Source organism: Trachypithecus francoisi, unplaced genomic scaffold, assembly GCF_009764315.1.
Source record: "Trachypithecus francoisi isolate TF-2019V2 unplaced genomic scaffold, Tfra_2.0 Lachesis_group10, whole genome shotgun sequence".
Taxonomy (NCBI): Eukaryota; Metazoa; Chordata; class Mammalia; order Primates; family Cercopithecidae; genus Trachypithecus; species Trachypithecus francoisi.
Window position 1 is genome coordinate 52,204,897 of NW_022681455.1, and position 15,919 is coordinate 52,220,815.

A 15,919-nucleotide genomic window follows, 5' to 3' on the forward strand; every position below is an offset into this window, starting at 1 on the left:
TTTTCCATAACTCCACTGTAACTACTTCCCACTTGAAAAATGGCCCAAATAACTTATTAACAAGTTTAAAGAGCTGTATCTGAGGTCATATATACTGATACAACCTAAAAGAAACCCAGTATCAAGAGATAGAGATTCATTCATTTGAAAAAATTGAAGTTCTTACTCTTTAAAATAACACATGCATCATTTCAGTATATTCCATCAACAGAGGCATTAATATAGATTTGCCTATCTGAAAAAGGATTTAGCAGAGATCATTTCTCCTTGCAATGGGACAGCTGAAGAGGTGTAATTTAACAGCTTTCAGAGGCCCGTCACTGGGGTGATTGAGGTGGACAGAAGGCATGGACAGGACCAAGTCCCTTAAAAGACACAAACAGGTGGGAGAGTGTGCTGGGGGTGGGCAGAGGGCTGGAGAGTACAAAAGGAGGAGGCTCCCCTTCAGAGAGCAGAGACAAGAGGAGGCAGGGAGTGAAACTGCCCGAGGAACAGGAGAGGAGAGGAGGGGAGGGGAGGGGAGGGGAGGGGAGGGGAGGGGAGGGGAGGGGAGAGGGGAGAGGAGAGGAGAGAGGAGAGGAGAGAGAGGAGAGGAGAGGAGAGAGGAGAGATCAGATCTGTAGCTAGGTCACATCTGGACAGGACCCAAGTCCAAGGTAAAGCGAGAACAAGTGACGGAACTAAAGAATGAAGGAGAAATGGGTGGACGGGGCACAAATAGGGGAATGACAGCCTATTCAGTGAGGATAGGAAATGCACATAAAGGACAGATGAAGATGATTTCTCTGTGTGTGATTAGAAGGGTCACAATTACAAAGATAACAGTGAAAGGAGAGGGAGGAAAGGGGAAAAGGGAATAAGTAAGAAGACGAAATAAGCAATGAGGGTCTAAGTACCGATCTGAACGTTAAATCACCAGGCTGTTAGACTGAGCCAAAAGAAGAGCCACAGCCGTACCCAAGAGGGGACCATCAGAAAGACAGAGGCAGGCAATGTAAGTAGCTAGCTACTGGGGTAAAATGAAAAAAAAAAAGAAAAAATAGAAGATGGAAAAGGTGAGAAGCAAAAGAGGGAAAACCCAAAGGAGACACTGGCCCAGAAACCTTTTTAACTTTCTGTAAGAATCTTCAAGGCCCCAAACTAGGCCAAGATTCTGACTGACATTTCTGAGCTCACCAGCTGCCGTTTCCTTGAGAGAATTCTGACAGGAAGGCATAGAAATGCGAGCCAACACTGCCAGCTCTGGAAAATAAATAAATAAGTAAATAACTACCCACATCCTAAACACCTCAGTGGGGGCCGAAGCCTGCTGAGGAAGAAAGCCCAGCGAGGAGGAGGGACCCGCCTGCAACTTTTCCCCAGGTATGTGCTGAGCTTTCCCTGCGCGCGCTTTCTCCTTTAATCGTCCTCTGGCCGTTCCTGCCTTGCCCATCTGTCTTTCTTTCTTTGTGAATTCTTGGGAAGCCCTGCAGGCGATGTGCTTCTGTCATCTGAAGCCAGCAAGGCAGCGTCTGTAGAAGCAGGTGAAGCTCCAAGTTCTGCCTCTCAGACAGGCAGGGGAGGACAGCTGGAGTCCAGATCCGACAGGCAGAGCCAGGAGTGGGGAAATGAATAAGAGAAAAGCCCCCAACCCCCAGGCTCAGTGCATGGAATGACTTGTTGGCCAGTACTGACAGTGGACTTGCTTCTGGGTGCTGGGGCTTGACGCAAAGGCAGACGGGGAGGAGGGTGGGCCTGGAAGACAGACGGACACTGAAGGGAGAGATTTCAAAGTAATCCCCGAAGGGACTGGTCAGTTACCTGAAGAAGAGCTACCAGTGTCAGGAGAGATGGATGAGAACCTGACGGCATGTGACCTTGAACGTGTGGCTTGCCCTTTGAATGCCTTGGCAAAGTATTTTGAGTTTCTGTTGAACTTTGCTCTCAAGCAACTCAAAGGAGTTTATTTTTATTATGTAGTTTATCTCAAATATTCAATTGCTGCACGAGGATGGGTTTTTGGATGACCGCATAGATGTCCCCACTAAGACAATTTAACTATTCCACTAAGAAATTAAGTCCCTGAGCAATGCATTTATTTGGAAAACTAGGACAAGAACCCCATGCTACTGACTTGGTCCCTGGACCTTGAGCAATTCTTAATCCTCACTCAATTTAATAGGTGCAGGTACAAATTTTTTTAAAAAAGTAACAGCTTTGGGAGCTGTAATAAAAACCTTCATCATTATTCTGTATTATTACATTGTATTATATTATCTTTATGATCCCTCTACAAATGTGATATAAAGTCAAGTGAGTTAGAAGACTCTCTGCTGGGCTATCTTCTCAAGAAAAACACTCATCTCATTTTATGCCCATTCTTCACCAAAACTCACAGAAGGCTTATTGGTAAAATCTGGAAACCAATGAAATCATTCCTGGTGGCAAGCAACTGCTCAAGCCAAAAGCACTAAGTGACTTCCAGCAGTGTTTCCCTGTCTTTGGAGGGCTGACTCCCTGTCCGCACCCTCATCAGTGAAAGCACCTACAGCCATGCCCTTGTAAAGTGCTCACACTTTCCTAACTTCTGTGTGGTTTCTATTCCTCTCCCTCATCTCTTTGCTTTTAGGAAGCTCAGAATATAAGGGCCAATTTTTTTGCCCTCAAATTGCAGAGTGTCTGAAACTTTGACCTAGAGCAGTGGTTCTCAGAGTGTGGGCCCCAGACCAGCAGCATCAGCATCACCTGGGAACATGCTAGAAATGAACATTCTCAGTTCCTACCCTGGCTTCCTGAATCAGAAACTCTGGGGGTTGCAGCCATCCATTCCCGTGATTCTGATGCACTAAATTAATTAAAAGGTTAAGAGTTTTTCAAGACCTCTTCCCAGAATCCACAGTATTCAGATCTCCGTGCATGCTGATCATCTACAGAGCTAGAGTTTGTAAAAGAGACCCGTTCACAAGAAAATACCTCTCAGTTCCTTGTTCCCTCCACCTGTAAAATAGAAATATTTCTAATATACTTGTTACAATGCTTAAAACGGGAGCTGCACACTGTAAAGTGCTCTGTAAGGGTGGTGTTAGTGGTGGTGGCTTTATCCGCTTGACCCTTACTGTGCAAAAGGCCTTTGGCAGATGGTTAAGAAATCAAACAGGAAGCAGAGTGCTGGCCCTCTAGGAGAAGAGATGTAGATGTATTACAGGTACACGAGGAATTACACTGCTAGATATGATGTGATTTATGTCCAATTACAGACATAGGAATTAAGAAGAGGAAGAGAATTGAGAGAAAACTTTGGGAAGAAAGTGGTTTTTGAACTAAGCCTTAAAGAAAGGAATTTTAACTAGTGAAGATGAGCAAAGGAAAAGGAATATTCCTGATGGAAACTGAGCCTAGTGAATATTGGGAAGGTTAGATATTAGTGGTCAGCTCTAGCATTCCTGTCACTAAGATGTTGACTACTCATATTGTACAGAGGGATCACCCTGTTTCTGGATCTAACCATTTATCACCATGTTTGCAGAAATTCATCCTTTAATCCAAACTTTGGACTGTTGTGAAGTGAGTCCTTTCCAGGATTAATGATTTTATTACTATAGAATCCATATCCCTCTTTCTTGTTTATTTTTGGATCGATGTTTTTCAAAGTCTTCTGGCCACTTGTAACAGAATAAAATGGTGGGGGTGGGGAGGATGGTGCTGTGCAAAAATGCGGGTTCCTGGGCCCTGACCCAGATCACTTATCTCAGTGTCTGTCAGATCAAGTCAGAAGAATCTGCATAGAAACTTGGGATTCTAATGTTCCTTCAAGAGTGAAAGCAACTGTCCTAGGGCTGTTATTTCCTAAATTTGCTGACCATAGAAGTCACTAGCAGTGACTGCTTTAAAAGTGGATCCCCAGCTATTACCTTGAAGATTCTGATCCCGTGGCTCTGGAGTGGAGTGCTCCCTACCAGGGAGCGGAGACTTTAATAAGTGCCTCAGAGACACCAAGAATCAGGCAAGGTTTGGAAATATAGCATATTAGAATGAATGCGTGCTTTGGGTTAGAGAGTAATATCAAGTCGTAAGTCTGCCATTTACTTGCTGAATGATTTTGGCAAGTTTCTTAGCCACTCTGTCTCCAACTTACTTAGCCTGCTTGCGACAGTTTTATCAAATGCCTTTCACAAGATTGTTGTAAGCATGAATCCTCTAAACAAATGGCTTAGTATAGTGTTGGCTCCCTCTCCTCCCCTTACCCCACCCTCCCCTGAAGTTCCAGCTCCAATTCTCCTGGATGAGAAGCAGGGCAAAGGACAACAGTGATGGTGGAATGCCACTGATACTCACCTCTTCTGGGGAAGGTGGCAGAATGCCAGCAGGAAGAGAAGGTGGGCTCTTGGAGCTGGCATTGCTCTTGGCTGCCTGTGGGAAGTTAAATGGGACTCCTGCCTGTGATCAAATCAACATTCAGAACTAGCCAGTTTTCTAAAAATAGCAAGACATTCTGGCTGAACCCCAGAAAAAATAAAGTCTCATCCCGACTTACTATCCCATGCTTGCCTTAAAAGGAGGGACCTCTACTTTATTTCTGACCTCCTCAGCCAGAAGATAGCAAGCCCCAAATAATTTGGCTTTTACTTGCTGAGCAGCAGAATCACTTCTGTTTCATAGACAGCCACCAAGAACACCAGGAATAGATACCAGTGCTTAAGGTCACAAGTCCTCAGACTTTGAAGTGGGTGCATCAGTGCAGGCCACGCCTTCTGCAGACACTAGTAGGGTTCTAATTCCCGTAAAAGCATGCAATTCTGTTTACGTTTTAGCAAGCTAGTATCAGTTGTTTAAAACTTCCAAGCTTCATCAGGGGCAGAGAAGGAATAGGGAGAACTAAGATACCTGTATTAGAAATTCAGAGAGGTGGCTACAGGTGATTGTTCTGCAGAGAATCCTGGTTTTCTATCCTCATCCAGCAAAGGGCAGATAAACTAAGATCAGATCTATCATCAGAGGGAAAATGCCCTGTGCTCAGTAAGGGGACAGTCTGAGCATCTCATCATATATATCCTTTCATAAAACTCCTAAAAACGAGACTGGCATCCCAGACATTCGGAACCTGTAATGATTCTTGTCAGAAATGATACTGATGAATACCTTTTTTTAACAAATCCTTTTAACACATATGAAAATATTTTAAAATATTTTTTAAAAGCATACCAAAATTGTAGGAATATTTTTGATAATATTTATGCATTCTCAAGTATCTTTGAATAACCCCTTACATAGAAACAATTGTAATGTTAATGAAACCCTTTAAAGTAGATCAAATGTAAGGATTTCTATGTAGTAAGTAGATTCCATTGCCAGATTAATACTAATTAATATATTAATTACATGTTAATTAATAATATAATACATATAATTATTAAGATCAATATTATGTTGATTGTATATTATTAATAGATAATGTTAATAATAGTAATAGAGATTTATTAGACTTCAAATACTGTGCTCATGGCATACTACATAAATCTAATTCCTCCCGTTAAGGAAGTACTGTTAGTCTCACTTTACAGATGAGAAAGCTGAGGCTGAAAGAGTTTATGTAGCTTGCTCAAGTCACAGATGTCCAAGCCAGGCTCTTTCTCCCTGCACCCCTCCATAGCCAACAACCTTAAAGATCACAACATTGCATTTGTCTTACTCAGACTTCTCTCAGTCTCAACCTGTCCTTGGTTTTACCCAAATCCAATAGACTTTCTAAGGACCATTAATGGGAAATAAGCATCCTTGTGTCTCTTTAATGTGTTGAGTCATTTGTATTCAAATACTGCCCTACTCAGCAAAAGAAACTGAAAAAGAACCGTGATTGCTGTTTACGCTTTTCAGGCTACTTTTTTACTGTTACTTAAGTCTGGAACACTTTTAAATGGTACTTGCTTCTCAGGACAAGGGAAAGGGTATGTTAGTAATTTACGGGTTTTGAGCAGTTGCCCGATTATGAGGCAGGGCTGGGGTGTGGAATAAATCTTGTTTTCAATAACCTGTTGAGTGACATTTTATATCACCATTGGTCCGTTCTCCTAAGAAACTCAAGATATTCACATGTGTTATCTCATTAATCTTCAACCCATTCTTTGGTGGGCAGCTGGGGTTATACAACTGCTATTTACAGATAAGCAGCATGGGATTTGGTATAGGAATGAGGACAAAAAGCTGGTAATTTGGCCAATATCACCCTGCACACAATTGGCCAAGTGACACACCACATCTCCTAATTTTTTCCATTAACAGTGCCTACTAAAGTCAAAAGATTTGGGTAGATAGGAAACTAAATAAATAATCTGGAAAAAAATCCACATCTAATTGTCATATAGACGCCCTTTGCCCTATGCAAAGCACAGAGAAACGTGTCTTTATGTTCTCCATCCCAGATTTTTTTACCTACTATTTTTGTCTTGTCTGAAATATGTTGGTTTTGTCATAGTTTGCTTTTCCAGTATACCTTTCTCTCCATTTTCTAACCTGTTCCATGACTTTTCTTTCTTGTATCTTAAGCTAGATGTCCAGGAAAATGGGAAGAAGGTTTAGACAAGGCTTTCATCATAGATATTCCCATTTCGAACTTTCTCTCACTTTCAAAATTCTCTATTCATTCTAAATTGATAAGAATTTAGTTACCTGGACTCATGAATTGTCAAGTAATTGGTTATTAACATTTGTTTTTCTCCTGCAGATTTTGCAGTGAACTTTTAAGAAATCTTTTCACCCTACAAGGTTGGGCTTGGCAAAAGACAAAACAATTCACAGCCAAATGCTGGGGACAGTCTAATGAGATAGTTTACACTCTCTTGGCTATCTCAAATCTTTTCCCTGGAAATCTTTTTCTTTTGTATTCCTTCATGAATGTACGAAGTTCAGCCTGGCTCATGAGTAGCAAGTCTCTTAACGCTGACTCTTTCTAGTTCTTTGAACATAAAACTAATGGTTCTTCTCATCGGTGCAAACGCTCACTCCTCACAACTCAAATGTCAACACTTTGGAGGATCTCCATTTGACAGATGTAACTAGTTAAAACGGACGTTTACTCAGCTCTTAAGTTCCCTGGTTCTGTGAAAGAAATGAGACATTTTTATTTTCTTAGAGGCACAGCCACACCTCCTTCCTTCTTTGACCAAGCTACCTCCCTGGCATCAGCCCCTGATACTGTGTTTTTGGTTGCCCACTGCCCCCAAACTTAGAGGAGGAAGGGTAGCCCCAAACTCTCACTTCTATAAAGCTCATACCTGACTATGGGAGAAAACAGTATTTTCAGAGCAGAAGCTTATATGGCCATTGGATGGGATTAAATGAGCCATTGGATGATTCCCAAGGTCAGCCCGAAAGATTTTGACTTGGATGTCAGAGACATTTTCCTATTTTCCTAAGAAACAGTATGGTTTCTAAGCCAACTCTATCAATAACACCCCAAGTGCAAAGTTGCAGAAAAGATCAAGGTACACCAAGTCAAAAACCCATAGTGTTTCCTTTCCTTTCTTCTCAACATTTTTTTTAACCTTCTAAGCCTCTCTCCATGGGTTGATCCAAAACTGTGCCTCCAATCTGATTAGTTTTTTTAAAAGAAGTACCATTTGCAAATATGATAATTAATTCATTTCTATTATCCTCATTTTTCTCATCTGTAAAATCAGATAAAATCACTACATTTCATAGAGTAGGCAGGATTCAAGGAGCTCACATATGCAAAACACTGAAATGATCCTGTTATAGAAAGCATACTTATAAAAAGTTACCTCTTATTTTTATTACTGTGACTAAATATTTTTAACCACCCCAGCCAGTGCTATGAGCCTCAAACCTTTTTTGGGGGCCAACTCTTCCTTTGGAATATGTTTGCCCATTTTCTGGCAGAGAATCAGATACCACAAAGTTCAAAACCCCATCTCCCTCCAGTCAGGGTGGCTGTCCAGACCCCGAGTGACTCAACAGCTGCCAATGTCCCTCACCCTTCCGTGGCTCAGGCCTCACAGACTGTGGGGCAGGTGATGGGCTAGGGGGAGCAGAAGCCCGACAAAAGGATCCTTCCCACAATGAACAATGTGTGCTTGGAATGCTGCACAGGCAGCTGCTGCCCATCAACAAGCACCCAAGACAGACAGACATACAGTAGGAAGTACAGGAGGGCCAGTGTGTTTCTAAGCATGAGGGGCTCTCTGCGTGAATGTGGAAAATTTCTCTGTTGGATTCTTTCTTCTTTTTAATTTTCCCTTCACTGGATCCCAAACATTTAAAAAGGATCACATCAAAATGCACAAAAACAGCAGCAGTGAATTAATTAGTAGTAATAACTAAGGACTGGATAGACTGTAGCTGCACGAGAATAAGCCAGGGAAACTTGGTGCTGTTTACCTGTGAACAAACAGTAAGGGAGGATTTGGTCCCAAGCAGCACTGCCACTCCTCACAACAGATTTATTTCAGGATGGTTTGGTTGGGGTGTATTTAGGATGAGTTGAGATCCCAGTGATCCTTCTCGCTAAGTGTTTCCTACCTAGGCAAGGAGGAAAGATGCTACAAGTGGCCCATGTCTGAGATGCGAGCTGCTTCTGGATGACACTGCTTCCCGAGGCCACATGCTTCTTTATATCCCCATATGGATTACTTTGCTATGGAATGTAAGGAAGTGTGTGGTTTCGGCAAGTGACTCCTCGCTGGCCCCAGGGTACCACCCAGAGCACAGGCTTGGTGACCTTCTTCCTCATCAGGGCTTTGTGCCAGCAAATATATCCCTCACCAAGGAAGCAAGAGCCTCTGAATCCCATCTGGGCTCCTCCTGAACACCCCTTTATTCCTTTCTTGAGGTATGCTTGCTCAGCCCAAGGTTTCAGGTACACTTGCTGTTCCACAGTCCCCACTGTGGCCAGCCTCCCAGACCTGGCTCCTCTGGCCAGCCTGGAGAGGAAAGGCATTTCCCCCAAAGGTTTTTAACAGAGTCAGCCCCCACCCTTCTAGCTCCTTCCTCTGGTCATATTGCTCCTGAAATGAGAGGTTTCTACCAACCAAACTGAATCATAATTTCTTTCAAGCCATGTGTATTGTGTGCATTTCTCAGGGCTTGCACTGTACTGAGGCAGGTGCTGTGAGTGAGGTTCAGGAAACCATAATAAGTAGCTCATCCTGGGTCACAGTCCCCTGACTCTGCTCTGCTCCCCTTTCCACTTCGCACCACAACCCTGTCACAAATGGACTCTGCAAGGCTGTTTGAGGAAAAGCCTTGAGATGTTAAAATAGCGATTAACTCAACTAATGGGCAAGTTCCTTTCTCCTCTCTTTCCTAAACCCCTGTGTTCCCAGCTGTGACTTCAAAGGGCTTGAACCCACACCAAGAAAGTGCTGAATCTACAGAGGGAAGCCTTGAGCAGGAGGGGAGGCTGCAGTCACCCAAGGCTCATGCCATCGCTCCCCGAAGAGTTTCAGAACAAGGGAGGAAGATGAAGGGGCCTCCCTCCCTCACTTAAACCCCCGTTCCAGCATGGCTCCTGCATCCCATAGCTCTGACTCCTTGTTTTTAGGGTGAGTGCATGTGAGAGATTACAGCTGGGACCACACTATGTTTACACCATGAGTTCTTAAGCAAAACCACAAAAGGAAACCGAAGTGTGCCAAGATGCACAAGACAGGGCTGTCAAATGAAACTGAGCAGCAGCAGAACAAGGACACGGGAGAGGAGGAAAGGGAGGGAAGAAGGAAGGATGCACCATGTTTGCACAGGAGATGGCAGAGGAGTGCAGAGCAGCTGGCAATGAGGGGCCGCCTGCCCTCAGAAGCGACAGCACCCAGAGCACTGGGCCAAGGCTCCCCACTGCCCCAACTGGGCTCAGTAACACCTGTGACACAAGCCTCCCACCTCTTCCAGAAACCAGACAGTTATCTAATGGCCTTTAAGGGCATAAAACCTGTACTTTTGGTGGGGTGGAAGGAACCTGGAAGAACACGGTAAATTACCAGAGATGGGACAGCTACAGAACTGAGCACAGAGACTTCTCACTTTAGATTAGTGGTCCTTCAGTTGGAGACGATGTCGTTCCCCAGGGGCATTTGGCAATGTCTAGAGACATTCTCAATTGTCACAACTTGGGGGTTCCTGGTATCTAGGGGTTGGGGACCAGGGATGCTGCTGAACATCCTATGATACACAGAACAGCCACCCCCCACACTCCAACACGCAGCAAAGAAATATCCAGTCCAAAATGTCAATATGCTAAGGTTGAGAAACCTGACTTTTTTGATAGTGGTGCTGTGAATAAATAAAGTCGCTGACATCGACATATTATGGCACATTATATTTTCCAATGAAAATTACTGTCCTTCATTCTAAAAACTTTGGTCTTCATGCCCGTAAAACAGGCAGATAGCTCAAGGTTGTGCTTCTTTCCAATGACATTTTCTCTTTCCTAAATCATACCAGTTCTAATGATACACTTCCTTTTCCTACCCTGGAGATTAATTTCATGTCCTCTGCTCAGAAACTGGGGGTATGTTGTATGGGTAGCTGTGCTGCTGAGGGTGGGGCAGGACTTGAGTAAAGAAGAGAAGAGAGAGATGGTGGGAGAAAGTGTCCAGAATTGAAGAAACTGCACAAAAAGAGGTTTGTTATTCTGGCTGGCAAGCTGTATACATGTGATTTTCAGTCCTGATTTCAGACCATCGGGCTGCCCTCTGCCCCCACAGCTGCCTGCTCCCTTGCTCCCCAGGAGGAGCTAGAGAAGGAGCAGAGGTTAGCCAGTGGAAGAGCTGGCAGGCAGCAGCTTCAAGACAGCTATGTCACTGGCAGGAGGAGGAAGAAGGTAAGATGCCAGGACTCTGGGGCTAGGAGGACACACACCAAGGAGGAGAGGACAAGCCAAGAGAGAAGCTTCAACATAACCCTGCACAGACCACTTTAGAATCAAGCCATGTTCTGTGGTGCCCTGCTTTCTCACCACCACCATCACTGTGGGCTTTTACCTCATTGTCATTTCTACAGTGCCTTATTGAGTGCTTTGATGTCTGGAATATCTTATTTATTCCATACAGAGCCCCCAAGCTGGAGTCTATCTTGCAGAAGTTGACTTGGCTGGCTAAACTCGTTCTGTGTTTCCTGATCAGCAGTTTCAACAATTTCAGTGATGAAATGCAAACACCTGCAGCTGAGGAAGGGAAACATGTAAAGGACAGGCTGGAGTTGAGAGTGAAATTCTTGGCCTCCAAAGCAGTCAGGATTGTCTCTAGGACTTTCCCACACCCCTGACACTGTCCATGGTGCCCACTAGGGACACAGTGCACCTTTCCTTCCTTGTCATTAAGCCTTACAACAAGTAGGCAGAGTAGATACAACCTTCTCCTGCTGTACAGATGTAGAAACTCAGGTTAAAAGATGTTCTGTAACTTCCTAGAAGCAAAAGAGCCAGGAAAGCATTGTTAGGATTTGAACCCAGATACGCGTGGCTCCAAGGCTATAGGCATGCCACTTAATTTTACTTGTCTTCGTCAGGAAGAGAAAATAAAAGGGCTGCAATGCCTAGCTCCAAGGGAGGACAATTTTCTAGCATCATTCAAACTATCCTTTCCGCCTACCTCTTTTGCCACCTGCTCCCATACATTGTGAAGACTGGCAGGCCACCTTTCTGGGGAGTGTCTTCTTCTTAGTCAGCTGTCTCCCCCAGCTCACACCTTCCCAGAAACAGAGAGAAACCAGTGGTCTCCTGTTAGTTCAGTGGTTCTCAAACTTGAGCTGCATCAGAATCACCCAAAGGGCAGGTTATAGCACTAATTTCTGAGCCCTACTTCCAGATGTTTTGGGCTAGTAAGTGTTGCCATTCTTTTACAAGGCCAACATACAATTCCAGAGTTCTCCTTTAAAATCTGCAGAAATCAAAGATTTCCCCACCTCCTTTGAGAAACCGTTTAGTCAATGCTACCCTCTTGTTAAACCAAACAACCTCAATGTCTATGGCTGGGAGAATAAATAAATTACAGTATATTCACACAGAAGAAAACCGTAAAGCAATGAAAATTAATAAACTGCTGCTACCACATCAATATGGATGAATCTTGCAAATATCATTTTAAATGAAAATATCAAGTCACAAAACAGTATCTATGATACAATGCCATTATACACTGAAATATGCATATATATTGTTTAGAAATATATGCATAAATGATAAAAAAAAAAGAAAAATATTAAAATTATAAGAAAAAATAAATTCAGTGTGATTGTTACCTCTGGGGGAAAACATAAAGAAATAAATTGGAAAAAGCATTCAGTACAAAGAAAGCAGTAGTATACAACAGTAAAAAAATAGTTCTTTTTAAAAGGTAGATCGTTGGACCAGGCACCGTGGCTCACGGCTGAAATCCTAGCACTTTGAGAGGCCAAGATGGGTGGATCACCTGAGATCAGGAGTTTGAGACCAGCCTGGTCAACATGGCAAAACCCCATTTCTACTAAAAATACAAAAATAGCCGGGTGTGGTGGCAGGTGTCTGTAATTTCAGCTACTCAGGAGGCTGAGGCAGGAGAATCACTTGAAACAGGAGGCAGAGGTTGCAGTAAGCTGAGATCGCACCACTGCACTCCAGCCTGGGTGACAGAGCGAGACTCCATCTCAAAAAATAACAGCAAAAAAAAGTAGATCATTATTCATGGGTTTTTGTTTTACCGCTATATACCATCACTTACATATTATAAATATTCTTGTATAACTATATCATATTTGAATTAAAAATAAAATTTAAAGAAATTAAAATGTTAAGCATTCAGAGAATATATGCCAAAATGTTACATTTCTTTTGGAAAATGGGAAGAGGAAGCATTACAGCACACTGTCATTTTCCATATTCTATAATTCTATATTGTATTTGTTCTTCATGATGTTTCTATTTGAAAAAAGAATGAAGATTAAAGAAAAAAATACATTGAAGTCATGCAATGCAAAACATAAATTATGTATGATCTGTATGTACAAATCGTATGAGATGTACGTACAAATCGTAAGAGATGTATGTACAAATCGTATGAGATGTATGCACAAATCGTATGAGATGTATGTACAAATCGTATGAGATGTATGTACAAATCATGTGAGAGGACATTCTGGACAAGGCAAGCTCCTGGCATTTGATAGATGCTAATGCTGCTTCTTTTTGCATTACAGGTTTAGACAACTGATGCTTGAGACACACCAAGGTACCTGCACACTAGAGGCTGCAGTCACCTCAGAAGAAAGATGCCCCCTGCTCTGGCTGGTCAAACGGAACCAAGTCCGTCTTCCTGAGAGGTTTGGTCCCCTTCAACCAGCTACAGCAGGGCTGGCAATGCCCAGTCCTTGGAGAAACAGAAGAGATTCAACTGCGACTGAAATTACCTACTAAAACTTTCCTTGAGAAAACAATTCTGGTTTTTTCACCATACTTTTATGCCCCTAGAAAGGAAGAGAAAAGGAGTCCTGGACTCAAAAGTGAGCAAGATTTTAATGCTCAACATACACTGTTCTGTGCCTTTGCACTCGCAGCTACAGCCACTCACATGCTTTAGACACACACACAGTCAGGAAAGAGTTTGAGGATGGAGACTGTACCAACCGTAAGTCAGCTGGGGGAAGAGCATGAGACGTAGAAGACAGGGTTCCTGCTTACTAGGGGCTAACAGTCTAAGGAAAGAAATTAAACATGTAAATATGGCGTGATCCAATTGAATTGCAAGTCATAGCATGGCTAGTTGCAAGGCATAATTCTTCTTACCTATCCCACCAAATATGCCTAGCACATTATGTATCATCAAGTCTCTATTGATCTATTCAGCCCAAGAAATCTATTCACTAAGCAGTCATTTCTCAGTTCCCTGATCTGTAGAATGGGGATAATCGTACCTGTCACACCAGGCACAGTGGCTCATGCCTAAAATCCTGGCATTTGGGGTGGCTGATACAGAGGATCGCTTGAGGACAGGAGTTCCAGATCAGCCTGGTCAACATAGCAAGATGCTGTTTCTACCAAAAAAATAATTTTTTTTGTTTTAATTAGCTGGATGTGGTAGCGCACACCTACAGTCCTAGCTACTTGGGAGGCTGAGGCAGGAAAATCACTTAAGTCCAGGAGATGGAGGCTGCAATGAGCTAAGTTCTCATAATTGCTACCTTTTACTTAGGGAGAATTCTGACCTGTCCTTCCAATTTATCTTTTAAGATGTGTATCTTTTATAGTGTGTGTCTGGAACTTAGACAGTAATAAGTAAACATTTGGGTTTTAAATTCTATAGACATGTGTGTTCACATGCTATATTCTGACACCAATGGGGTAGCATAAGTGCCTAGAGCCCACCACAGTGACCTCAGAGGAGAATGCAGAGTTTACTTGCCCAAATCTTTGCATTCAGGAAGACCTGGGTTTGAATGCTGACCCTCTAATTTATTAGCTGTGATATATCCTCTCTGCAGCTCAGTTAACATTGCACAAGCCTTAGTTTACTCACCTGTAAAATGCGGACAATGATACCAACCTCAGTTACCGTAAGGTTTAAAACAGACAGTGTTAATAAAAAGCCAAATATAAGCCCTCAAGAAATGGTAGCTGTTGTTTTACTGTTGTAAATAGCGACAGCACAAGGACAATGCTGTGTCCACAGGCACTTGTATGTGGAAGAGAAGAGCCAAATTAAAAAAAAAAAAAATAGGAGAAGAACTCAAAAAATAAATAAAGGTTCACTGTAGGGTTTTGCTTTTGTTGTTGTTTTGTTTTTGTTTTTGTTTATTTTTTGAGACAGGGTCTCCCTCTGTTGCCCAGATAGGAGTGCAGTGGCACTATCTCGACTCACTGCAACCTCTGCCTCCCAGGCTCAAGTGGTTCTCCTGCCTCAGCCTCCCAAGTAAGCTGGGATTACAGGCACGCACACTACCACCCAACTAAGTTTTGTATTTTTAGTAGAGACAGGGTTTCACCATATTGGCCAGGCTGGTCTTGAACTACTGACCTCAAATGATCCACCTGCCTTGGCCTCCCAAAGTGCTGGGATTACAAGTGTGAGCCACCGTGCCTGGCCTATAGGGTATTTTTATATTCCAACTATTAATTCTACTAGCATGTAGCATATTCGCATTCATCCTAGTATATATGACTAGTATATAATATGCTTTACTTCTTAAAAATGCTTTATACATGAGACTGATCTTACCATCTTCAATATCCTGTCTGGAAAGCCTTCATTTGTGAGTGCTGTTGAGATCACATGTCCTCCTGAGTAGGACGTGGAGTGTGAAGGCCATGGAGTGGGTGTTCCAAACGGCAGCACAGAATGGAGTTTAGCTTTAGGTGTTGGGGACACACCACCTGGGCTCAAGTCCCAGCTCCCCTCTCTCCAGCTGTGCCACTTGAGCAAGTTGCTTGACCTCTCTGGGTCTGGGTTTCCTCATCTGTAGAGTAGAATATTGATAATAATATCTACTTCATAGAGTTTTTATGAGAATAAAATGAGAATACATGTAAAAGCCTGAAACCAGTATTGGGTACGTAATAATACATTCTTAAGAAGAGTCTTTATTTTTGACAATGTACCTGAAATGTTCCTGAAATTAAGTTGGCATTCAATAAAAACTTGTTCACTAAAAGATCAGCTTATTTGTTTATTTTAAGCACATACTATGGGATCATGTAATTTTTGGTTCACCTATTTCTACTTATCTCTTTCAATGCAGCACACTTGTTCAAAGCAGTAGTAAGGTGTCGAGGGAAGGATGGCGACAGGCTTCTCTCTGCTTCCCAGTTCTGCGGTGAGATGGAACTTCCCTGCGAACCAGTCCTATGCCTCTGGGAGTAGAAGCAGGGTGATCTTGAAGCGCAGTTGCAGAGCTGTCACCCGGAAGTCACCTGGCAGAACAGAAAACAAAAATGATATGGCCAAATACCAGCTGTCCTTAA

The 15,919-nt window shown here is 42.9% G+C and overlaps 1 long non-coding RNA gene across 1 annotated transcript; it reads left to right on the top strand.

The window, feature by feature from the left end:
• The first annotated feature begins 532 nt into the window (after positions 1–532).
• LOC117087346 lies at positions 533–13,992 on the top strand. Its single transcript, XR_004438770.1, has 3 exons — positions 533–1,362; positions 9,318–9,536; positions 13,162–13,992. It is a non-coding gene; the product is annotated as an uncharacterized LOC117087346 (long non-coding RNA).
• Positions 13,993–15,919: the final 1,927 nt, after the last annotated feature.